The sequence below is a fragment of the Lepisosteus platostomus genome, chromosome 25 (genome assembly GCF_059453375.1).
Source record: "Lepisosteus platostomus isolate fLepPlt1 chromosome 25, fLepPlt1.hap1, whole genome shotgun sequence".
Lineage (NCBI taxonomy): Eukaryota > Metazoa > Chordata > Actinopteri > Semionotiformes > Lepisosteidae > Lepisosteus > Lepisosteus platostomus.
Genome location: NC_142635.1, coordinates 4,499,965 through 4,524,226, shown reverse-complemented (window position 1 = coordinate 4,524,226; position 24,262 = coordinate 4,499,965). Strand labels below are relative to the sequence as shown.

The window sequence follows — 24,262 nt, the reverse complement described above, 5'->3', positions numbered from 1 at the left end:
AAGTACAGTAAAGTAGAACAATCTTGATGCATCTGGGCCCTATTGTGAACGGTATAGAATGAGCCTGAAACACAGTCTAATTGCACACCTCCACCCAGTTTCCTCTCATGCACAATGAGAGGAGGTGGAGTTAAAGAAGGGCAAGTGTTCTGTGTCGTTTTGGTATCATATCATCCCGCCTCTTTTCTACAAAAAGCATAAAGCTGATCTCAAAAGTTTGTTTTTCCAATATTATTCATTAACTTTGAGAAAGCACAATACCTTGACCAAGTGTAATATTTAAGCCAGTCTGAATAATACTCTTTTGTAATCATTTGAGATGTCTCTACAAGTTTCGGCAGGCTTCTTGTCTCCCCTTGGGGTGTTCAGACATCACTCGTTGTGTTTCACCTAAAATGAACATTTTGTAAATAAAAAAAGACATATTTGTTCGTGCTACAATGTGAAACTCTTCTGTAAACATTTCTGTAAACGCCAGAATTCCTTCTGCCGTTCCCATCATCACTCACATCGTCAATAGAGACAAAACTATTCCAGAGAACGATGTCCATGCCCATCACGTTACCTCCACTATAGCTGACAGATGAGCTGGAGACTCTTTATCACATCGACTGTTCATTGTTTTCTCTAGACTGTAACCATTCCACCACTTTGGAGAAGTTGCATCTCGCTTCTTCTTTCTAGAAAACATGTTGCACTTCTGAGTAAATTCTAACTTGACTCTCCTGCTCTTGGTGCTGATGCTTCTGCTCTTTCAGTGTAGCCTGTGTAATTCTGTAATTATAGGCTTCTGCAAACAATTTTGATACCTTCATCCTTGTACACTTGAGATTGTTGGAGACTAGAGAGACTTGTTTAAGTTTTTCCCCTTGATGGCTTTGATATTTTTTCTGTCTTGAATTACAGGTATTTTTTTTGGGGGGGGGGGTTGATTGACTGGTCTTGGTTGATTGGAAAGTACTGTGGTTCTTCATTACATTCCAGATTGGTGATTTCTGTTTGTCCAGTGTAGTGCTATGGTTTTGATAGTATTTCTACAGTTTTAGGTTAACAGAAAGTTCTATGGTTTTCATATTCACTTTTGACTACAGACTTCAAACACCAAGGTCAGAGTGAAACAGGCTGTTCTCAGCCATATTATGAGCCTAATTACCCAACAACTAACATCTAACAAAGAGGAGACAGCTGTCAACACTATCAGCAGTTCAAATTACCCAAGAGGACAGAGTTGATTTGATTAAGTAAGGAATGTTTTTTTTTATTTGTTCTCATAAAAGTTCATAACAAAAATCCACATTTAGACATCACCATCCCAAAACGTTTGGAGAGCATTGCATATTCACATGAAATATATCAATAGCTGGCAAAATATAGGTACTCAATTGCTGGTATGTATAATGTACTGTAATATATTTTTCAAAGTGCAGAAATCTACTTCTTGATAACATTTTGGCATTAGTCTTTAAATGTGTAACATACTCATGGAGACCTATACCAGTTCGTTTTTAACACAACCACACCTCAAACAATTCTGGACAGCTTGCTTTCTGTGGACTAGATGCAGGAAGGTTGAAATGATTTTGTGATGTGAAATGAAACACTATTGAATGTACAGGAAACATGGTTTAAACAACATAAATACTTGGCAAAATATATAAACATACAGTACACTTTCAATTCAGAGTATCTTTTCCCCAAACACCTATATACTGTATACTGGCTACCTCTCCTCAGGTGGCTCGTGAGGCCTGAACAGATCATGATGACCATATCATGATGGAAGAAAAAATCATAACTAGGTTTTATTGTAATTAAGCTCGTCATGTCAATCAAAAGAATCATCTACCCTTACAACCCAAGACCAACTATCACTGTGAATCCCTTCATATACCAGACTTAGGCTACATGAAACCCACGTGAGAATGATATTTTCACCTTTCACCAGTTTCACCAGAGGGCAGACTGCAGCTACAGCCGGCAGGGTACCAGTGAGTTGCCCAAGAGAGCTGACCCGAGCTGTCTGACACCATTCCCCTGTTATTACCCGAAAAGTTGTCGACACCCAGAGCAGCAGGCAGTAAAACACTGTCATTGAGGCTGCTCAGCCTAAATGCCTTAGGAACCTTTCCGAGCTCCAGTGAGAGATCTGGAGAGAAACGAGATGCAGAGAAAATAATGAAAATTACCGATCGATTCGTACGTGGTTCCTCCAAACTGACTTTATGGAGTCTGATTGGCTGAGATTCTCATATTTAAACAATGTGCGCCCCCCGGCGTCTGCTTCTACTGGAAGTTCTGCTAAAATGGACAGGTGGGGTTTGTGAATGATGTTTTCCCGATTTTAATGAGTTTTTGGTCTTTTCTTAGCCTATATTTTAATGATATCGTTACGACAAGCAATCGTTGTGGACTTCTAACTGGACTCTCTTGACTTTCAGCTTGTGAGTAAACAGCGATTTTCTGTTGTTTCTGTTTGATTAGCAAGATTGCGGCAGTAACTCCTCGTTTGTATTTCTTCAAACGCTGGTCGCTGTATTTTAACAAGCTGATTTGCATTTGTCTTGCTAATGGGATCTGGAAAAATAGTTCTTCAGTAGAATATATTTTTGTTTTTTTCTTTTTACGATGTTTAATGTTTGTACTGAAATAAAACGCTTTCTTTGCTCTAGTTAAGAAAAAGCGTTTCTCCCTTATTTGCATTTAATTTGCGTTTATTATAATCGGTGTATTAGTCACTTGTATTTTAATAAGCTGTTTGTAATGTGAACTGAGAAGAAAAAAAATACAATTGTGGTTAAAAAAAAGCATTATTTTATCACATGTATCATATTTACTGTGTGGCCAAAATTAACTTTTAAGAAGTCTTTTCTATTGTTTGTTTTGTTAATTACGATATTAACACCCTTCTGTATTTAAATTTGCAAATTGGTTCTCTAGTTGCTTGTATTTTAATGAACTTTTTCAATTTTTGTTGTAAATGTTTTTAATTTTACGTTTTGAACTGGAAATAAATTATTTTCACTCAAATGTTCTTGTTATCTAAAATGTGTTTACTCTCGTACTGAACACAAATGTTAAATTTCTTTAAACGTCTGGCTTATTTGTCTTTTTTGAAGAATGTATTTGTTTTTTTTTAACGGTTTGCAAATTTCAAAACTTAAATGCCTTAGCAATATGAAACAATAAAGGGGTAGCCGTCTAACTATAATTAGTTTAACACTTCAGATTATGCTAATTCACTAAAAATGTTGACGTAAAAGGGTTTTCATTCATTACCATTAAACAAATCGCACCCAGGACAGCGCTTGCAGATGTGCTTTTGTGATTGGGCGAAATGTCTTGTCACTCATAAAAAGACAACCCTTAAATCCTACATCATACTTGGAGGGGTTATTTTGATTGATATGTCAACCAATCAGTATAAAGAAATGGGATTTTATTCCATCAGATTGAAGTATGGGTGGGACCTGGGTGTGGTGCTTCAATTTTGACCAATCTCAGAGTAAAAATCTTGGAGGTGGACTAACCCAACTAGTGTGATTGGCTGTGACATCATAATATCAACCTTCTACTGAATAATGGAACACGCCCCTTCTTCACCCACACCCCCTCCTTGTGTTTGGTTTTGGGTTTTAGGAATAATGTTACGAAGAAAAGAAGACAGAAGCCAAAATTAGTGTTGCAGCATATACATCAAAGACTGTTGGTAACAAGTCACAAAAAAATACAGAATGAGTTGCAGCATCACCAGTAACCGTGTCCAGGATGACAATTTCCTGTCCAGCCCCAGCAGTCCAGTCAGTGCAGGCAGCAGGGACAGTAGCCAGGGGAGACCTGAAATGTACTCACACCAGTATGTTGCTTTTAAATTTTAACTTGATCTAGGTCCGTGTTCGTTTTTTAAAAATAACGTGGTGCTATAAGGGATCTGTATCCCTGTAGCCGGGGTCATGCAGAGCGCGGTGTGCTGTACAGTACTGCCATCACATCTGTCCGGGACAGTGTGGGATACTGAGCACTAGATCACTGAATGGGTGTTAACAGCTACAACTGTTCTGTTAAATGATCCAGAATAGTAGTGGTGATACGGGTAGAAGTGCATAAGATTGGAGTTCTAGACAATTACAGAATATGCCTGATGAATTCAGCATGTCAGACTTCCACAGTAATGGTGATAACTTCAGTGCTGCAGCTGTAGTGAAGGAACACCAGTGTGATCTTGGGGTGTGGAGATCAAGGACAACTTGCTTTGTAAATTAGTCAGATTCTCCTCAATTTGGAAATCTTACAAATCCTAGTCCTCTGCAAGTACGATGAGCAGGAATAGTGGTGAATTAACCCTCATGAGGTCCGATGGTCCACTTCGAACATTTATTTCAGAGCGTAAACGGGTAAATGAGCTCATTGTACTCTGTGGCATTATTGAAGATGAGGTATTGCCTGTTCCTGAGATGCTCCTACTTGAAGTCATTTCTTCAGCATGATGGTCAGTGGGATTGACAGACTTGGTCAGTTTCTATTTTCTCCTGATGAGCTCTTTGGTTGCACTGACTGGGTGCTTTGGGTCATTGTCAGGCTGCATGGTGCAGCACTGTCCATTAAGTGTGGAAGCACTTTCTGCTGCATTAGAGACCCTGTTTCTGTAAACTTCAGAAATCCCTCTGCTGCTGCCATCATTAGCTACATCCTCAATAACAACAAGTGACCCAGTCTGAGACATTCCTGCATCCCCAGGCCATGACATTACCTCCACCAGGCTTCAGCATGCACTCAGAGGACGGAAATTACAGGTGCAAGTGTGGAGAAAGAAAGGAGATGCAGATGCTCCAGTGAACAGCACCTCCTGTGAGAGTCATGGCCTGGCCTGGGGAGATCATGAGGAGACTCCTTCACCTGTCTGTCTCCATCAGCACTAGTGTACTGGATCACTGAAGCTCAAACCTGAAGGCTGTGGACTCAGAGCTGAGAGCTCCAGCAACACCTCAATGTCCTCTGCGCTCCCTCTGAGCTCAGATGCTGATCACCTGTACAGGAGTAGAATTAGAGGTGGTGTTAGTTGGGGACCATACGTGTCATCTACATCTCAGCTCAGAGGATACATCAAATATTCAGGTGGTGTACTGTTCAGTCATAATTTATAATACACCAAGGAGGTCATCAGGAGAATACTTGTAAAAAAAACTTAGCTTGATGGGTCTAATGTCTAGATTTCAACCCTATCAATCATAAAGAAAACTGAAGTATGATCACCTGAAGACTAAATAACTCATTGGCAAACAGCAAAACATCTCCGATTACGGAGGGCAGTGAGCTCAATGGGTACAACCACATACTGTAGTCTTCTATACTCTGAAATGTACTGAAAGTGAATGTGTCCCAGTAATTTCAAAATGCAGCGATGAAATTCATACATGCAGAATTTCCACTGAATAAAACCAAGATTATTTTTTGTTCTGATCACAACTACAAATTACTGTAAATTTTAAAATGTTCTGTAAAGTAGACTCATTGCAGTACTGATGAAGGACAATATTTTTCCAAATTAAAACCCTATCATTTTCAAGTGTCCCACAGTATCAATACACCTTGAGAGGGCCAGTGACATGAATTAAGGTGCTTTGTTCATATTCTGGACTGTTAGAATTCTTCCACTGGACCATGAAAAAGATCTGAGTGTCTTTGGGTGGGAGTGCAGCTGAGGCTGTTGGTGAAAGGAGTTTCATTCAGCTGTAGGAAAAACCTGCCTGTTTGAATGTGCTTAGAATGGAGAGGAGTGCCAGTGTGGGAGCTGCAGAGGAACAAGTAGGGGAGAATTCCACACTGAGAAGAACATTTATTCTGGCTCTGGAGTTTTCTTCATGTGTGAGACAACAGCTACAATTGTCCTTAACACTGTCACTGTAGAGTCCTGATATCTGAATCACATTCACATACTAACTGCAGGATTCAGACTCACTCCACATCATCAGAAAACATGTCCTTCCCCCGCGACAGTCGAGTTCACCCCAAGACAAGCACAGGAGAGCTGCTGTGGTGTTTGGATGCTGTCAGAAAGCAGGTGAGGAGCAGGAACCATTAACATTCATCACAGGAGAGTGAATAAACCAGAGAAACTAAAGTGGTTAAGTAATGAGTGCTGAGAATGAGGTTTATTAACTGTTTGGGAAGGATGTGGTGAGGTAATGGGTTGAGCACAGGTGTAGAAGTGATTGCTTTCAGTCTCAGAGCCTCTTCAGACTCCTGTTCTGTCTCAAGGTGTCCTGTTTCTCTGCAGCCTGATCTCCCGACACACAGACAGCTCCACAGCCAGAACCATTTTCTTGTTTCCTTTCCAGAGTGGAGTCAACACCTGCTTGTTCCTTATTTGTGTTCCCTGTGAGCAGTGTTGCCTTGAGGTGAATAAAGAGCATGAGTGGGCAGTGTAGTGTCAGTGTGGGAGCCCATCCTGTCTCAGGGTATTGTAGTGTGAAGGTGGGACCTTGATACTGGAATCAGAGCTACTTGCAGCCTCTCCAGTCCACTGCATTACAGTGTAGCTGCTCCCTGTGCTGTTGAATTGATGATTAGCAGGATCAGCAGTAATTAAGCAGCTGGTTGAGTTAGATTACTGCAGTGGAGTGCACTGGAAGGGCTGCAAGCTGAGTAGCTCAAACTAATCCTATTTTATCCTCAAATGAGATTTAATTTTATGCTTAACTGTCCCTGTTAGGGGATTTGTAATCTCACGTGTCCGGACCTGCAGCAGGATTTCTGCACTCGGGCTGTTTGAAAACTCGCTGTTTAGCAGCAGAGACGAGCAGCTCCGGGATCCGCCGCCCCTATTGGCCGAGTCTGAATGAGAAGGCAGGTGCGGTCAGTCTGCAATTAGACTTCAATCCGCGGCTGTTTAGCGGTTCCGACGCCCGAGTCGCTTCTCTGTCTTTAAATAGCGAGTTTGCAAACAAAGAAAGTTTCGCAAATTTACCGTTTAGCTGGAGCTGTGGGATTCTAGGCGAAGGTTGACGGCTTCTCTTGGTGGAAAATGTAATAAAATGGGGCTTGAAAAATAAAGTGAAATTCGGAACTCACTTTTGTCGGAGCTGCCGGACGGGCTGTAGGACTTGTGGCTTCGTCTCTGCGGAGAGAAACATGGTATTAAAATCGTGCTTCCAGTTCTTTAAACTGCTAGTGTTGTATTTTATACTTTAACCTGCACAAAACTCTTTTTCTCGTTTGTATTCTGCAGTATCCTGACGAGGCTCTGGGCTTTAAACGACGGCTGTCGGATTCTTCACGGCGTGGAGACCTGAGCGCAGACCCACCCGAGTGACCGGAGCTCCGCGGCGGATTCACAAGCGAGTCCGAGTCTCCGGTCAGGAAATAGCAGCTTCAAGGCTCGTTTAGGACTGAAAACCACTTTTGCTGGGACTTCGTCACTCTTACCGGTAACGCTGACTCTCAACCCGGGCGTATCTGGACTCGCCGACTCACTGTGCAGCTGCAGGTCCGGCTGGGTTTTCTTTCTCCGGAGCCGGTTTGCATGAAGACGCGCCGACCGCTCCGTTTAGCTTGAACAAGGGGAAACTCGTAATTTCAGTTACCGGTAACTGACCGCAGGAAACTGGAGCCCAGCCGTGTGAGACCCGGTGTGAGGAGAAAGAGAGAGAGAAGCCGCTTACCTTGCTCTCGAAACGTCGCCTGCCCCTGTCCTGCTGTAAAGGTTAAAGCGAGAGAGCTAAAACTTGCTTTAAACGATGTTCGTGTCCGAAACTTGTCTGGTTTTGTCAAAACGTGCAACAGAAAATGTATGCATGTTTTTTCCCCGGCAGCCGAGCAAAGCGCCTGTACCGGGAGAGCAGCGGGGTACCAGCCGCCTCTCTCCCAGCCAGCGAGCCGCCGGAGTCCCCCCACCTCCATCTGGCCGGGACCCCAGCCTGCTCGGGCTTGGAGCACAGACCCGCCCCTATTTATAACGTGAACCCCCAATGATGAGCGCGAAAAGGACGACAAAGGTAGCAAAATAAGAAACACCGGGGACCGAGATGGAAATGCGTGGATACCTGCTTAATAACACTGCTGTATAGTGTGATTGTTTTATGCTTTATATCCTTATTTGCTGTAATAAACTGCTAAGAGTGGTTTGATTTATTCTGGGGTCTGGGGTGTAGAGAACCCCCTGTGAGCAGCCACGCCAAGCGGCTCGCAGCGCTACTGCCTCTGGGTACCGGGCTGTCGTGGACGGGGAGTCGGGAGTCGGCAGCCTCCATCCCCGCTCTCGCTAAGAAAGCCCTGCCGGCCAGAGGACACTCGCAGCCCGGTTGGTGAAGGATGACGCCCCGCGCTGCTGAGGGAACGCGTCTTGTCACCATGGTGACTGAGACAGGGAGTGTGGCTGTGCTGAAGGGCGGGGTTCAGTGTTAATAGTGTCCAATCAGCGTGTGGAAGAAGTGGGTGTGAGAACAGCCAATCAGAAGAGTGCAAGTTCATCCCCAGAGAACAATATCAGTAGATACCAATACTAAGTCTAGAGTAACTCCGCGGTCATACTGGCAAAATTTCGGTAAACGGGAAAAAAATAAAAAGGTATCCCTCCTGTTCTTGCAATTCTAAAAGTAGTATCTCTGCTCATCTACTTTGTTTCGGGGTTTATAAAATGCTGTGTAGTCCGAGGATTTGAACCAAGATCCTCACCAACCACAGCCTAGTCTTGGGATTTGAACCCAGCCTCTCACTGACCGCAGACCACCGCGTTCCACAACAAGCCCCAGCACCGCGGTAAAACATCAGCGCCGCCAAAACACAAGATCTTTAAAACTGCGATTCATCCCCCAGCCGACAGCAGGACCCCCTTCTATAATAAAGACAGACCTGAGAGCACAGGGCACTGCTGGAGCCACTGCACAAATTAAGTGAATTGAAAATTAAAATTTTAATGGTATATGTCACTCAATGTTGAAGGTAGTTGTAGCTGCTGTGATCCTGCACACTGTTCAGAGGGGCTGTCAGTCCTGCATAGTGCACGGGACTCTGCTTCACTGTGAAAGTTACTGCAATGAGTCAGTGTGAGTCAGCTCTCTCATCAACACGAAGACTGCAGTTTCCCCCACAGACACTGGAAATAAAGCCCAAGAGCATAGAAAAGGTGTTCACAACCTTGTGTTGAATTAAAGAACAAAATAAGATAAAAACAAGTGACTAAAAGTCTGATCAATAGTGCTTTATCACGTGAAAAACAGTACAGTAATTTAGTTAACCATCAGAATGAAGGAGTGAAGGACCAGTCAGCTGATATCGGTGTCCATTCCTGAGGCTGGTACAGATTCTCCAGAGGCCGTCCCTGAGAAAATACCCACAGCAGTGTAGAAGCAGCTCAGACAGGGGGATCAAAGAGCACAACACAGTTTACTACAACAGAGCTCATCTCCTTTCAACACAACAACTGACAACACTATTCCACATCACGATGGCAATTACAAGAATGAACAGAGAGAATACAAACATACAGCATACTGAGGAGATACAGCATTGACAGATTGTATCTGTACAGGTATATATAAAGCAACACATTTAAACAGGTATTCAAAACATTTTCTTTTTTTCTATAAATATTTAATGTGTCTGAAAAGATAAACATTTTAATAATGTTCAATAAGTTATTTTTAAATAAAGATTAAACCACAATCTGCATTCTCTCTTTATCTATTCTAGTGCTGAGAAAAATAAATATTAATCTCTCTCATCCTAGCGTTAATCCCGCATCAGCAGACCCTGCTTGTCGGCACGCCCGTCTCAATTTGGTGGTTTGAACCAAATCTTTGAGCTGACGTTGCCATTAAATGCGACCGAGAATACTCCAACCGGCGCATCGCTCCGCCTGCCGTCGGAGAAAAATAAATATTAATGAAGTAACTAAATCACCAGGACTGGACAGCCCTGCTGCAGACACACTGACCCCTCCAGGACCAGGACTAGACAGCCCTGCTGCCGAGATACTGACCACTCCAGGACCAGAACTGGACAGCCCTGCTGCAGACACACTGAACCCTCCAGGACCAGGACTGGACAGCCCTGCTGCAGACAAACTGACCCTACGGACTGGACATCTGTTTTTTCAGGCAGGTAAAAGACACAACACAATACACAGCACATTTATCACGAAAAGACAAAAAAACACGATAGAAATAAATATAAAAACAAACGAAAATACACCCTCAATTGTCACAGCTCCTGTTAAAGACGAGCTCTTGTCCTGCCTACCTCCGTCCTCAGGGCTGTGGAGTGGACAGTGGACTGTCCAGCTGGTCCTCATGATCTTCACAGCTCAAGGGGTTAGCTTTTGAAAAGGTTTGAGCTTCAGTCTGTTCTTCAGTGACAGTTAGAAGACATGCTCTGACACGAGTGTTTCACTTTGAGTTCTCTATTATCATCATCATCTTCTTCATCTGCACGAAGGTTAACGATCATTGAGGCACAACGTGTCTGAAACAATAAAATCAATTTTTCACAGCAACTCGTGTAACGTAGCTCCGTGATTTCACGTGTTCAGATGAACAAAACACGAGACACACAGCAACAGTTAACAGCTGTAGTAGAAAACGCTGTCTCTGAGTTTTAACAAATAAAAGCAACAACGATTAAATATTTCTTCCTGTGTTTCAATGAGCGGAGGAGAAAAAACAAATTTAAGATTCCCGCCCCTCTCATGAATCTCGGAGTTTATTGGGCAACTGGACTGAGTCTCGTCTCTAATTGGGAATACTTACTGTCAATCACACCTACTGACCAATCGCGAGATAGATGGGCTCAACCACCGCCGCCTGGCGGACATTTATCGGAATCGAAACCTCCTTCTGTCTTTCGATCAATAGGCGTAATTTTATTACTGACGAATTCATTAAGATTGCGGGCTTTTTTACGTTAAATATCCAAAGAGTAACTATTTTTGTAGGACGAGTCACAATATAGGCTTCAAAAAGAAATCGACTGGAATTGTTTGGATGATTTACCAAACCAACGTAGACAACTCCTCCTTCTGACTCTTCCTCATTCAGTATACTTCCTCTGTCTCTGTGTGGAGAGGCAGTCCAACGTGATGAGAAAGAGACATTTTAAAGACGTTGAGACAGTGAGACACCAGGGCTGAAGATGTGACCTATGCTGAAATCAAATTCACTAACATACCAGGACAGTGGATCTAATCCAGCACAGCCAGGATCCCCCTACATAGAGTACAGACCACCCACAGCTGCCTCCGACACTGGAACACTGTGAAACTGTCTGTCTGCTACACTGTAGAATTTTGATACTGTCTTTTACACTGGAACACTGTGATACTGTCTGTCTGCACTGGAAACTGTTATCCTGTCTGTCTGCTTTACTGTAACATTATGATACTGTCTGCTGCACTGTAACACAGTGATACTGTCTGCCTGCTACACTGTACACTGTAATACAGTCTTTCTGCTGCACTGTAACACAGTGATACTGTCTGCCTGCTACACTGAACACTGATACTTTCTATTTTCTGCACTGGAACACTGTTTTACTGTCTGCTGCACTATAAGACTGTGATACTGTCTGTCTGCTACACTATAACACTGTTATAATGACTGTCTGATACACTGTAACACTGTGGTACTGTATATCTTCTGCACTGGAACACTGTGATACTGTACGTATGCTGCACTGTAAGACTGTGATACTGTCTGCTGCACTATAAGACTGTGATAATGTCTGTCTGATACACTGTAACTGTTATTATGTCTGTCTGCTACACTGGAACACTGTGATACTGTCTGCTGCACTGGAGAATTTTGATACTGTCTTTTACACTGGAACACTGTGATACTGTCTGCAACACTGGAACACTGTGATACTGTCTGTTACACTGGGGCACTGTGATACTGTCTGCTGCAGTATAACACTATGATACTGTCTGCTGCACTATAACACTGTGATAATGTCTGTCTGCTGCACTGGAACACTGTGATACTGTCTGCTGCACTGTAATACTGTCTTTCTTCTACACTGAATCACTGTGATACTGTCTGCTGCACTGTAACACTGATACTCTCTGCTGCACTGGTGCACTGTGAAATTGTCTTCTGCACTGTGTTTCTGCTACACTAGAACACTGTGATACTGTCTATCTGCTGCAATGGAGCACTGTGATACTACACACCTCACACCTGAAGAAGACTCCACGGATGAAATGCTGTGTTTTCTTTCTTCTCTTTTCAGCAGGAAATAAACCTATTATTTGTTCCTTTGCAGTTTACACATGCTGGCGCGTCTACCCACCTGAACTACTTCAATCAGTTCAAATGTCGACATTTAAAGTTGCAGTAACACCGTGAAAAGCAATGTCAGAAGGTGATATTTCAGAGAGCAAATAAATACTGCACAGAAACCACAGCAGGAAGCTCACTCAACTCACCCTCCCCAAACTCTTCTGAGAGAAGCTACAGAACAGAAGTACCTTCTGTACTCACACTCCCCTCTCACCCATCCCAAACTCTTCTGAGAGAAACTACTGCACAGAAATCACCCTCACCAAATGTTTCTGACACAAATTACAGCAAACAGATCAGAGCTGGACTCTCACTCCTCTCACCCTGACTAAACCCTTCTGAGAGAAAATACTTCACAGCAATCACAGCTGGAGTCTCTTCCTTCTCGCCCTCCCCAAACTCCTCTTAGATCGATCCTAGCTGGACTCTCAATTCTCTCACCCTCCCCAAACTCTTCTGAGAGACAACTAATGCACAGAAATCACAGCCGGACTCCCAAATATTTCACTCCATCCCAAACTGTTCAAAGACAAAATACAACACAGAAATCACAGCTGGACTCTCAATTCTCTCGCCCTCCCTGAACTCTTCTGGGACAAACTACACCCCTGTCTGAGGCTCGGAGCTGCTAGAGCTGAAACAGTCGTACAGGAGACAGGATCATGAGAGAGCGAGAGAGCTTCTCACACCCACTGGGACACTGGTACTCCTCTACTGGCTGCAGGACCGTGCTGGGGCTCTCAGACATTCAGCTGGGAATTTTCCATCCAAGAAGCCTCACTGTGTGTTTCCACCGAATCCCACCTGGCGTTCACTCCCGATTTCTGCTCCTGTTTCAGCTGGATCCCAGCGCCTTTAGCGTGTCCAGTCCTAGACAGGGAAGAGCCAGGTCATGACCTGGGGCCAGAGGAAGATCTGCCCCAGGAATCGGGAGTGAAGGGGGAAAGTGTTCAGGTGAGAGCTGAGCTGGACACAGGGCATCACAAACTCAGGACAGTGAACGAGTGACGTCCGGTCCAGTGCCAGCGGTCTGGGTTCTGTCGGAGCAGCAGGGGAGACCTGAGACACAAGACAGGCAGGCAAGAGCTGGGATTTCAGCCCTGAGCAGCAGCGCAGCCGCAGTCAGTCAGAGAGCAGAGAGGGTTTCAGGGAGAGGGAGCGGAGGGACAGGAGAGCAACGTGATGACCTCTGTCCCCGGACACTGTGGGGCTGCTGAGCTCAGAGCAGACACGGCCAGTCAGCCTCCCCCTCCAGATCCACAGAGGAGCCGGCCCGCAGAAGGAACTGGGCGAACGGGTGACTCCACTGCAGGAGCAGAGACGTCCTCCAGCTGGACCCACATCTACAAGACCCGTCAGCAGAGAGCACAGCGGTCAAGCACCTGAGGGGCCAAGACACTGAGCCCTCTTGCCCTTCACTAACGGGGTTAGATTGTCTGTGTAGAAAGAACCCAGTTGTTATCTGTGGCTCAAGGTTTGAGGTGCACAGCTTCTCCAGGGGTGTGAGGAGACAGATCAGAAGAGTTTTACTGTTTTAGTGATCTTCATCTCCTTTATAGACAGTATATACACAACTACATTGGGGTTCAGCTTGACTACAGCTTTGAATAAAACCGATCAATGAAAAAGAGAATCCAAGATGTTCTTGGTGGAGAGTTGACTCTTCAGGTGTCCCAGAGAAAGTGTTATACCAGCATCACCCCTTCCTCCAGCTCTCCATCGACTAGGAGAAAGAAATCTGTCTGATCATCTACAGATTCCTGCCTCCCACACTCCCCCCAAAATTTACCTCCCAGATTTCTCTCTGTATCCCTCTTCCTCTCTCCTCACTCCCCCCTTTCCTTCATACTCCTGCTCTCCTCCTCTCCCTCACACACACAGGGGGTATCAGGCTCCAGCTACATCAGACTCCTCCATCCCAAACAGCTCAAGTCACTGAAAGCACTCAGTGAGGAAACTGGGGCTGGATTTTTGCAGACTGTTCATAGTTCATTAACACTTACATATTTAGAAACTAAGCTGCATCTTTAAATTGTTCTAAATTAGATTCTTTTAATCTTCTGACCTGCAATCTAGAGCCCTAATTTCCATCTGAAATACTGGCTGACCAGCTGTCCTGGGTCTGGTCAGTACAGGAGCTGTGACCAGCTGGTCAGAGAAGACTGACTACAGTAACACAAGAACGAGAGCAATGTAAAAGAAATGAGAAGACTATTAGTGATGTTAATTATTCGTCCTTTTATTGTCATCATTTTATCACAATGGCACAGTAATCAATCAGTTGAGCACAGGAGTAGAAGTTATTGCTTCCAGTCTCGGAGTCTCTTCAGACTCCTGTTCTGTCTCAAGGTGTCCTGTTTCTCTGCAACCTGACGGCCTCCCGACACACAGACACGACTCCGCAGCCAGAACCATTTCCAGTGTTGAGTCGACACCTGCTTGTCCCATATTTGCATTGCCTTGAGCTGACAGGAGAGCAGGAAAGCTCAGTGCAGTGCTCAGGTGTGGGCACAGCCTGTCTCAGGGTGTGTATTTGGCCAGCGGAGATCACAAATCTTAAACCTGCAGCCCCTCCCATCAGCTCCACTACAGTACTGCTGCAAAGACACGAATTCAGAAAGATAAGGATGGATTTAGCAGTTAACAAGCTAAACAAGTCACATATACAGTATGACCACCTCCTTTCAAATACAACAACTGAGAAAATGACATATCGAGGTAGGATATAGAATACAGGCAAACACTGAAGAGTCTCAGCAGGAAGAAGGAGTAAGAGATAAACACAAGGTACACAATGATCTGCAGATCCACACCCCTTGGAGAAATATGAACAATAACGTGTCAAGTCCTACACAGTGCATCTTGCTCACAGAAATCTAATGTACTCTAATCATTCTAGGCCCTGTATAGAGCCAATGGTAAACAAACTGATAGCAGAAGGGTGACAGCAGGAAAAACAGACTTTAATAACATCTTACACGGACATGAAATCAGGTCCACTCAGTTTCAGATCATGAAGTAGATGAATCACAAGTACTGACTGCACTTATATAGCACTGAGAAAACCTGTCGACTGAAATCTGTCTGGGACTCAAGCAACTGACTTCCAGGTCAGTTCAAATAAAGGCTGATAATTCACAGTGATCTCTGACCATCACAGGGATCCTGAGTGTCTTCAGCTCCTCCTCTGAGCTGGGATGTTGATCACATGTAGAAGAGTGAGGAGTGGGGTTAGTAGTGGGGTTAGGGAGTGGACATGCCATCAGCATCTGAACTCAGAGGAGGAGCTTTAGACACTCAGGATTCCTGTGATGGACATAGATCACTGTGAATTAGCAGCCTTTATTTGAAATGATCAGGAACATTAGTGGCAGAGGAAGAAGTAAAGGAAAGTGTGAAGAGATCTAGACTGTGACACTGTTGCAGCTGTAGTGAAGGAGTGTCAGTGTGATGTCAGGGTGTAGAGATCTAAACCAACTCACCCTGTCAGTCCCAGAGCCAGATTCTGTCTCTTCACAGTCTCAGTCCTCAGTAGAGGGAGGAGCAGCAGGAGGCAGCAGGGAGGGAGATGAAGGTGAAAGTGGAACCAGGCTGGAGGTGAAGTCAAAGCCTTTGTTGAAAGCTGGAATGACAGACAAGTGCAGTCATTAAAACTCATAGTCGAGCTGTGTCAGAGTACATTTCACACTGCACTGAGTAAGAACGGTAGTACAGGACTGAACAGTGAAGTAGTGGAGTGAGCTCCACTGTTTCAGAAGCCCGAGCTCACACGCTGTTGCTCTTAGTCGCCACCAGAGGGCAGCCTGCAGCCACAGACGGCAGAGCCAGGTACACGGTCTCTATACGCGGCTCTGCAGACAGCTGCTCCCACAGCCCGACAGCCCGCTCCTCTTGGTCAAGCCAGGGTACCAGTGAGTTGCCCAAGAGAGCTGACCCGAAATGTGAAAGCAGCGCCCCGTCTGTCTCACACCATTCCCCGGTTCTTACCCGACATGTTGTTGCCTTTACAGCAGGCAGTAAAACTCTCCCCTCACTGTCACTGGGGCCGCGAGTCCTGGCCGAGCTCCGGAGTGAGAGAGCTGGAGAGAAACGAGATGCAGATAAAATACTGAAACTTACCTCTCGACTCGTACATGGTCCCGCCAGACTGAACGAAAATGTGATTTAGTGGACAAAACCGAAAAAAGAGTGATGTTTGTTAGTCTCGAATTACAAGTACATTTCAAGAGCAGTGGCAAGCAACACGTTATATGAACGAATATTCACAAGATTCTGCAGACAACATAAGCACAGCCCAGAGAAAATAATAAGAAATAGAGTAGAGAAGTATTGTAAAACGATTACCTTATACAGGTTTAAATGCACAGAGGGTAAAGCTTGAAAATCGTTTGGACGAGTTACTTACCGCTGTCTGTCTTGCCCGGCTCTCGCGCGTAAAGAAGATAATCAGCTGGGTCAGAATTTATAGGACCTGGAGCCCAAAGTAACCAATAAACAGGCGAGACGACATTATTTGCTGCTCTGCCCATCAAAATCCTTTATTAATATTCAATATATAGGCAGGGGTTTTACAATTAATCTAATTTGTAGCTCGTCCTCCCAAAGCATGAGGGCGGTGCAGCCCCACCCTCTACTGCCAACAGGCGTGGGTTGGGAGGGGGTGGGGATCGTGACGTCATGGATTCTGATTGGCTGAGATTCACTTATTTAAATACGCCCCGCCCCCAGTATGGCTCCTTCCGGAAGTTCTGCCGAAATGTGGAGGTGGGGTTTGTGAATGGCGTTTTCTCGATTTTATTGCGTTTTTAGTCATTTTTTGGCCTATTTTTAATGATATCGTTATGACACATCACGGAATCGTTAAGTTGGATTTAAAACTGGACGTTCCTGACTTTCAGCTAGTGAGTATCGATCGGTTTTGTGTTGTTTGTGTTTAATTAGCAAGATGGCGGCAGTAACTCCTTATTTGCATTTATTACAATCACTCGCTGTATTTTAATGAGCTGATTTGCATTTGTCTTGTTAATGTGAACTAAAAAAATAGTTTTTAGCTAGAATTGTTTTTTTTATTTTTAAGGTTTTTATTGTTTGTATTTAATTAAAACGCTTACTTTGCTTTAAGTGTGGAAAAAGTGACTTTTTGTTTTTTGTAAGATGTTTGTTAACTCATATTTGCATTACATTTGCATTATTAAAATCAGTCGCTGTATTTTAATGAGCTGATTTGCATTTCTCTTGTTAATAAGAACTAGAAAATTAGTTTTTGGCTAGAATTGTTTTTTTTTTAATTTTTAAGGTTTTTATTGTTTGTACTAAATTAAAACGCTCACTTTGCTTTAGTATGGAAAAGGTGACTTTAAGATGTTTGTTAACTCGTATTTGCATTAAATTTGCATTTATTAAAATCGCGCGCTTATCACTTGTATTTTAATGAGCTATTTGCGTATGTGATATGAAATAAAAAAACAATTCTAGTGAAAATAACGTTATTTTCTCATGTTTGCCGTGTGAATTTGTTTTTCTACTGCTTGTTTTGTCAGTAAGATGTTGGCGTTAACGCTCTCATGTGTATTTAAATTTGTATTAAAATCGGTTGATCAGTCACTTGTATTTTAATAAGTTCTGTTTTAATGATTTCTGTTTTTTCTTTTTTCAACTGGAAAGAAAACGTTTTCACTCGAATGCTTTTTGATTTCTAAAATGTGTTTACACTTGCACTGAACACAAATAAAATTTAAATTCATTTTACTTCTGGCTTATTTGTCATTTTTTCGGAGAATGTATTTTTAAAAACTTGGTTGCTGTCTTTCAGATTGTGTTACCTAAAAAATGTAAATATCTTAGGGAAATTGAAACAAAAAGAGTTGCTGTCTAAATGTTTAATTGTTAATTAAAATTTCATATTATTCTAATTCATTATAATGAATAATTTGTTTATGCAATAAGTGAATTAAAGTTAATTAGTATTAAACAAATCTCACCCGGGGCTGGTCTTGGAGATGGGCTTCTGGGATTGGGTTAAACCTCATGTCAATCAAATAAAGACAACCCTTAAGAAGTGCGTCATTTTTGGGGGTGTGGTGATTTGATTGATAGATCCTTCAACCAATCAGGATAGTGAAAAAGGGGTTTTATCCCATAATTGAAGTTGTGCTTCAAACTGACCAATCACCTGAGAGCAAAACTCTTGGAGGTGGGCTCTCATCCAGACATTTTGATTGGCTTGCGTGACGTCATCATTTGGTGACACCCTCTCATGAATAATGCAACACTCCCCTACTCGATTATCCGACACGCCCTCTCGTTAACCACGCCCCTCATGAATATGCATCGTGGGCGGTACTCGTTGACCGTTTTGTTTGGTTTTATTTTTGTGTAAGAAATAATGTTACGAAGAAAAGAAGAAAGTAAGACAGAAGTTAAAATTCTTTATTAAGTTTTGCAAGCATACAAATAAAAGACAGTTGGCAACAACGAAACAAAAAAACACCAGAATCACAAGTAACGGCGTCCGGGATGACGATTTCCTGTCTAGCGCTAGCAGTCTGGTCAGTGCTGGACGGGTTCTATCCGGGCGGCAGGGACAGCAGCCAGGGGAGACCTGAAACAAGACAAGCAGGTAAGAGCTCGGAGTTCAGCACTGAGCAGCAGCGCAGCGACAGTAATCAGACAGGAGTGAGGAGCTGTGCTGGCGGAGGGGCTCAGGGAATCACTCGGCAGTACAGCGCAGCTCGCTTTGCGAAACAAAGGCTCGTCCCAATGTCGGGAAAATGAGTTTAGAATAAAAAGGGCTCAAGACCTCCAGACCGTGTCCTTACTGTCACGAGAAATACTCACCCGCTTTAATTTCGATTCAAATTTAGGAACCCTATGAAGTTTTATTAATCTCAACGTTCAATCACCACACATCGGTCAGGAAGCTGACCAAGATGCGGTTTATTCACATCTCGCTGTAGCGCAGACAGAGACGCGGTCTGTTTGTCCAAGCTGGGTTGTGCTTTTTAAACTCTACTCTCACCCGTATGTTGCTTTTATATTTTAACTCGTTCTAGGTTCGTTTTGGCTTTTTAAAAAGAACTTGGCGCTCTAAGGAATCTGTATGTGCCGGGGTCATGCAGAGCGAGGTGTGCTGTACAGTACGGCCATCACATCTGTCCCGGGACAGTGCGGGATACTGAGCACTAGATCAGTGAATGGGCTCTAGCCTGTTGTACAGTTGAAACCCGAGTGCAGAACACTCCACTGAACAGGGTGTCACTACTCATCAAGTGCTTCCCATAACTAGATCTAGTTCTCAGTTTGCCCGTGAGCACAGGTCCCTCAGTTCCACAGCAAATCATGTCAACCCCCTGCATTGTTAAATACAGCCAGACACGTCCTAGATCTACACCCAGTACCCCAGCAATGAGCCACAATTTTACAGTCAAGCAATTTTTATTCTTGAACAGGAGATGAATAACAAACAGAATAAAACATACAATTTATTTTTGGAATTGCATACATTTGATCATATTCAAGCACAGCCAGTTCCATGCTGTAATTTCAAGTGACAGTAAAGACTGGTAAATATGTGGGTGAAGCTGCCTTTGAGACAATAACTGCCTGCAGTCTGGACACAGTCAGCTCAATATTCTTAGCATCCTCCTCTCTGCAGCTACCAAGTTGTCTATTCTTGAGGTTTTGATTTTCTTCAGCCTGTAAAATATTGCTCAGGAGGATTTAAATGTGGAGACTGGCCTGGCCAGTACAAGACTGTCCACTGTTTCCACCTGCTGACCTCCTGACTGAGCTGTTCTTGCAGAAGACAGTTGGGTGTAGCTGACAAGTCCAGCAACAAGTTCAGTGTTCTGGTTTAAATGATTGAGAATATCAGTATTAATTCAGAAACAAGTATATAAGATGGAGTTCTAGACAACTACAGAATATGCTTGATGAATTGTACATGTCAGACTTCCACATTAATGCTGATTACTTCAGTGCTGCAGCTGTAGTGAAGGAGTGTCAGTGTGATGTCGGGGTTTTGGGATCTAAGCCAACTCACCCTGTAAATCAGATTCTCCTCAATTTGGAAATCATAATCTCAGACCTCTGTGAGTCTGAATGAACACCAGGAGGCAGCAGGAATAGTGGTGAATTAATCCTCATCATGTCATATGGTCTGACTTATTGGGACACATTCATGTTACCTGCATTTCAGAGTGTAAACCAGTAAATGAGCTCACTGTACTCAGTGTCATCAATGAAGATGAGGTATCGCCTGTTCTTGAGATGCTTTTACTTTATATCATGCTAAAGCAGTGACTTCGAGTTGGACTGAGATCTGTAGACACACTTGACCAGTTTCTGTTTTCTCCTGATGAGCTCTTTGCTTGCACTGACTGGGTGCTTTGGGTCATTGTCATGCTGCATGACAGTAGCAGTGTCCAATAAGTATGGAAGCCTTTTCTAATGCATCAGAGACCCCGTTTCTGTAAACTTCAGAAATCCCTCTGCTGCTGCCATCATTAGCTACATCCTCAATAACAAGTGACCCAGTCCGAGCCATTCCTGCATCCCCAGGCCATGACATTACCTCCACCAGGCTTCAGCATGCGCTCAGAGTACAGAGATGACAGGTTCAAGTGTGGAGAAAGAAAGGAGCTGCAGATGCTCCAGAGAACAGCACCTCCTGCGAGAGTCATGGCCTGGCCTGGGGAGATCATGAGGAGACTCCTTCACCTGTCTGTCTCCATCAGCACTAGTTTACTGGGTCACTGAAGCTCAAACCTGAAGGCTGTGGACTCAGAGCTGAGAGCTCCAGCAACACCTCAATGTCCTCTGTGCTCCCTCTGAGCTCAGATGCTGATCACATGTACAGGAGTAGGATTAGAGGTGGTGTTAGTTAGGGACCATACATGTCATCTACATCTCAGCTCAGAGGACACACATCAAATATTCAGGTGCTGTAGCTTTGAGTCAGTTTATAATGCAACCAAGGAGGTCATCAGGAGAATAACTATAGAAACACATTAACCTGTTGGTCTAATGTCTAGATTTCAACACTATTGACAGAAGGAAAAACAATTGAAGTATGAGCACCTGAAGACTAAATAAGAACTTTGTGGCAAAAGCAAAGCATCTCAGATGATTACAGAGGGCAGTGAGCTCAATGGGTCTCAGACCTCATGCAGTTACTGTCTCAGAGGGATATACAAGCACATACTGTTCTACACTCTGAAATGTATTTAAAGTGAATGTGTCCCAGTAACTTAAAAATGGAAAGCTGAACATTGTTTATTGTAATATGATCAAATGTATGCAGAGAATTACCACAGAATAAAACTAAGTCAATATTTCTGTTCTGATCACAAGAACAAATTGCTTGACTGTAAAGTTGACTCATTGCAGTACTGATGGAGGACACTGTACCTTTCCAATGAAAACCTGCATTTTCAAGTGTCCCACAGTATCAATACACCTTGACAGGAGGGGCTGACCGACGGCCAGTGACTTGAATGAATGTGCTTTGTTCATATTCTGGGCTGTTAGAATTCTTCCACTGGACCATGAAAAAGATCTGAGTGTCTTTGGGTGGGAGTGCAGCTGAGGCTGTTGGTGAAAGGAGTTTCATTCAGCTGTAGGAAAAACCTGCTTGTTTGAATGTGCTCCGAGTGGAGAGGAGTGTCAGTGTAGGAGCTGCAGAGGAACAAGTAGGGGAGAATTCCACACTGAGAAGAACATTTATTCTGGCTCTGGAGTTTTCTTCATGTGTGAGACAACAGCTACAATTGTCCTTAACACTGTCACTGTAGAGTCCTGATATCTGAATCACATTCATATACTAACTGCAGGATTCAGACTCACTCCACATCATCAGAAAACATGTCCTTCCCCTGCAACAGTCGAGTTCACCCCAACACAAGCACAGGAGAACTGCTGTGTGGTTTGGATGCTGTCAGAAAGCAGGCAAGGGGCAGGAACCATTAACATTCATCACAGTAGAGTGAATAAACCAGAGAAACTAAAGTGGTTTAGTAATGAGTGTTGAGAATGAGGTTTATTAACTGTTTGGGCAGGATGTGGTGAGGTAATGGGTTGAGCACAGGTGTAGAAGTGATTGCTTTCAGTCTCAGAGCCTCTTCAGACTCCTGTTCTGTCTCAAGGTGTCCTGTTTCTCTGCAGCCTGATGGCCTCCCGACACACAGACAGCTCCACAGCCAGAACCATTTTCCTGTTTCCTTTCCAGAGTGGAGTCAACACCTGCTTGTTCCTTATTTGTGTTCCCTGTGAGCAGTGTTGCCTTGAGGTGAATAAAGAGCATGAGTGGGCAGTGTAGTGTCAGTGTGGGAGCCCATCCTGTCTCAGGGTATTGTAGTGTGAAGGTGGGACCTTGATACTGGAATCAGAGCTACTTGCAGCCTCTCCAGTCCACTGCATTACAGTGTAGCTGCACCCAGTGCTGTTGAATTGATAATGAGCAGGATCAGCAGTAATTAAGCAGCTGGTTGAGTCAGATTACTGCAGTGGAGTGCACTGGAAGGGCTGCAAGCCGAGTAGCTCAGACTAAAACCTATTTTTAGCCTCGGGTGAGATTTATTTTTGTTTAACTGTCCCTGTTAGGGGATTTTTGGTCTCTCGTGTCCCTGTTTGAAAACTCGCTGTTTAGCAGCAGAGACGAGCAGCTCCGGGATCCGCCGCCCCTATTGGCCGAGTCTGAATGAGAAAGCAGGTGCGGTCAGTCTGCAATTAGACTTCAATCCGCGGCTGTTTAGCGGTTCCGACACCCGAATCGCTTCTCTGCCTTTAAATAGCGAGTTGGCAAACAAAGAAAGTTTCTCAAGTTTACCGTTTAGCTGGAGTAGGATCATGGGCGACGGCTATCGGCTTTTCTCTGTCCGAGTGGAAAATATTATAAAATGGGGCTTGAAAAGTAAATGAATTGCTTAACTTACTTTTGGCGGAGCTGCCGGACTGGCTGTAGGACTTGTGGTTTGACTCTGCGGAGAAACATGGTATTAAAATCGTGCTTCAGCTTCTTTAAACTGCTTGTTGTATATTGTGTTTTTTACCTGCACAATACGCTTTTTCTCGTTTGTATTCCAGGCTTCTGCAGGATCCTGGCGCGGCTCTGGGCTTTAAATGACGGCTGTCGGATCCTTCTCGGCGTGGAGACCTGAGCGCAGACCCACCCGTGTACCGAGTGACCGGAGCTCCGCGGCGGATTCACAGGCGAGTCCGAGTCTCTTCTTCCTTGAGGCTGAGAGAGACCCGGTCAGGAAAGCGCAGCTTCAAGGCTCGTTTAGGACTGAAAACTACTTTCACAGGGGCTTCGTCTCTTACCTGTATCGACTCACTGTGCAGCTGCAGGTCCGGCTGGGTTTTCTTTCTCCGGAGTCGGTTTGCATGAAGACACGCCGACCGCTCTGGTTAGCTTGAACTGGGGGAAACTGGTAACTCGAGTTACTGGTAACTGACCGCAGGAAACTGGAGCCCAGCCGTGTGAGACCCGGTGTGAAAACTGAAACTCCCGGTGTGAGGAGAGAGAGATATACCGCTTACCTTGCTCTCGAAACGCCGGTTGTCCTCCTGTAAAGGTTAAAGCGAGAGAGTTAAAAACATTTAAAATGCATTTCTCGTAGAAAAAGTTGCTGCTTTTGTCAAAACCCATAAGAAAAACTTAATGCATTTTTTTTTCCCCCGGCAGCCGAGCAAAGCGCCTGTACCGGAGAGCAGCGGGGTACCAGCCGCCTCTCTCCCAGCCAGCGAGCCGCCGGAGTCCCCCCACCTCCCTCTGGCTGGGACCCCAGCCTGCACGGGCTTGGAGTACAGACCCGCCCCTATTTATAACGTGAACCCCCTGATGAGCGCGAAAAGGACGACAAAGGTAGCAAAATAAGAGACACCGGGGACCGAGATGGAAATGCGTGGATACCTGCTTAATAACACTGCTGTATAGTGTAATTGTTTTATGCTGTATATCCTTATTTGCTGTAATAAACTGCTGTGAGTGTTAA

General features: G+C 44.1%; 5 long non-coding RNA genes across 8 annotated transcripts; 2 read left to right on the top strand and 3 right to left on the bottom strand.

Annotated features, from left to right (window-relative positions):
* The first annotated feature begins 6,776 nt into the window (after positions 1 to 6,776).
* On the top strand, positions 6,777 to 8,127 carry LOC148640819 (uncharacterized). The gene is made up of 2 exons (XR_015929949.1): positions 6,777 to 7,131; positions 7,226 to 8,127. It is a non-coding gene; the product is annotated as an uncharacterized LOC148640819 (long non-coding RNA).
* Positions 6,951 to 10,647, bottom strand: LOC148640818 (uncharacterized). Its single transcript, XR_015929958.1, has 2 exons — positions 10,237 to 10,647; positions 6,951 to 10,082 (listed from the first exon to the last, which is right to left on the bottom strand). It is a non-coding gene; the product is annotated as an uncharacterized LOC148640818 (long non-coding RNA).
* A 3,840-nt stretch (positions 10,648 to 14,487) lies between these two features.
* On the bottom strand, positions 14,488 to 16,903 carry LOC148640817 (uncharacterized). Its single transcript, XR_015929947.1, has 4 exons — positions 16,675 to 16,903; positions 16,257 to 16,348; positions 15,752 to 15,891; positions 14,488 to 14,866 (listed from the first exon to the last, which is right to left on the bottom strand). It is a non-coding gene; the product is annotated as an uncharacterized LOC148640817 (long non-coding RNA).
* A 1,774-nt stretch (positions 16,904 to 18,677) lies between these two features.
* LOC148640816 (uncharacterized) lies at positions 18,678 to 23,695 on the bottom strand. Its single transcript, XR_015929959.1, has 4 exons — positions 23,589 to 23,695; positions 23,318 to 23,505; positions 23,201 to 23,245; positions 18,678 to 18,870 (listed from the first exon to the last, which is right to left on the bottom strand). It is a non-coding gene; the product is annotated as an uncharacterized LOC148640816 (long non-coding RNA).
* On the top strand, positions 18,809 to 24,262 carry LOC148640815 (uncharacterized). 4 transcript variants are annotated; one of them, XR_015929952.1, is made up of 3 exons: positions 23,131 to 23,260; positions 23,352 to 23,477; positions 23,953 to 24,262. It is a non-coding gene; the product is annotated as an uncharacterized LOC148640815 (long non-coding RNA). The 4 variants fall into 4 exon arrangements; XR_015929953.1 differs by having other exon boundaries at positions 23,352 to 23,757; XR_015929951.1 differs by lacking the exon at positions 23,131 to 23,260 and adding an exon at positions 18,809 to 18,888 and having other exon boundaries at positions 23,352 to 24,262.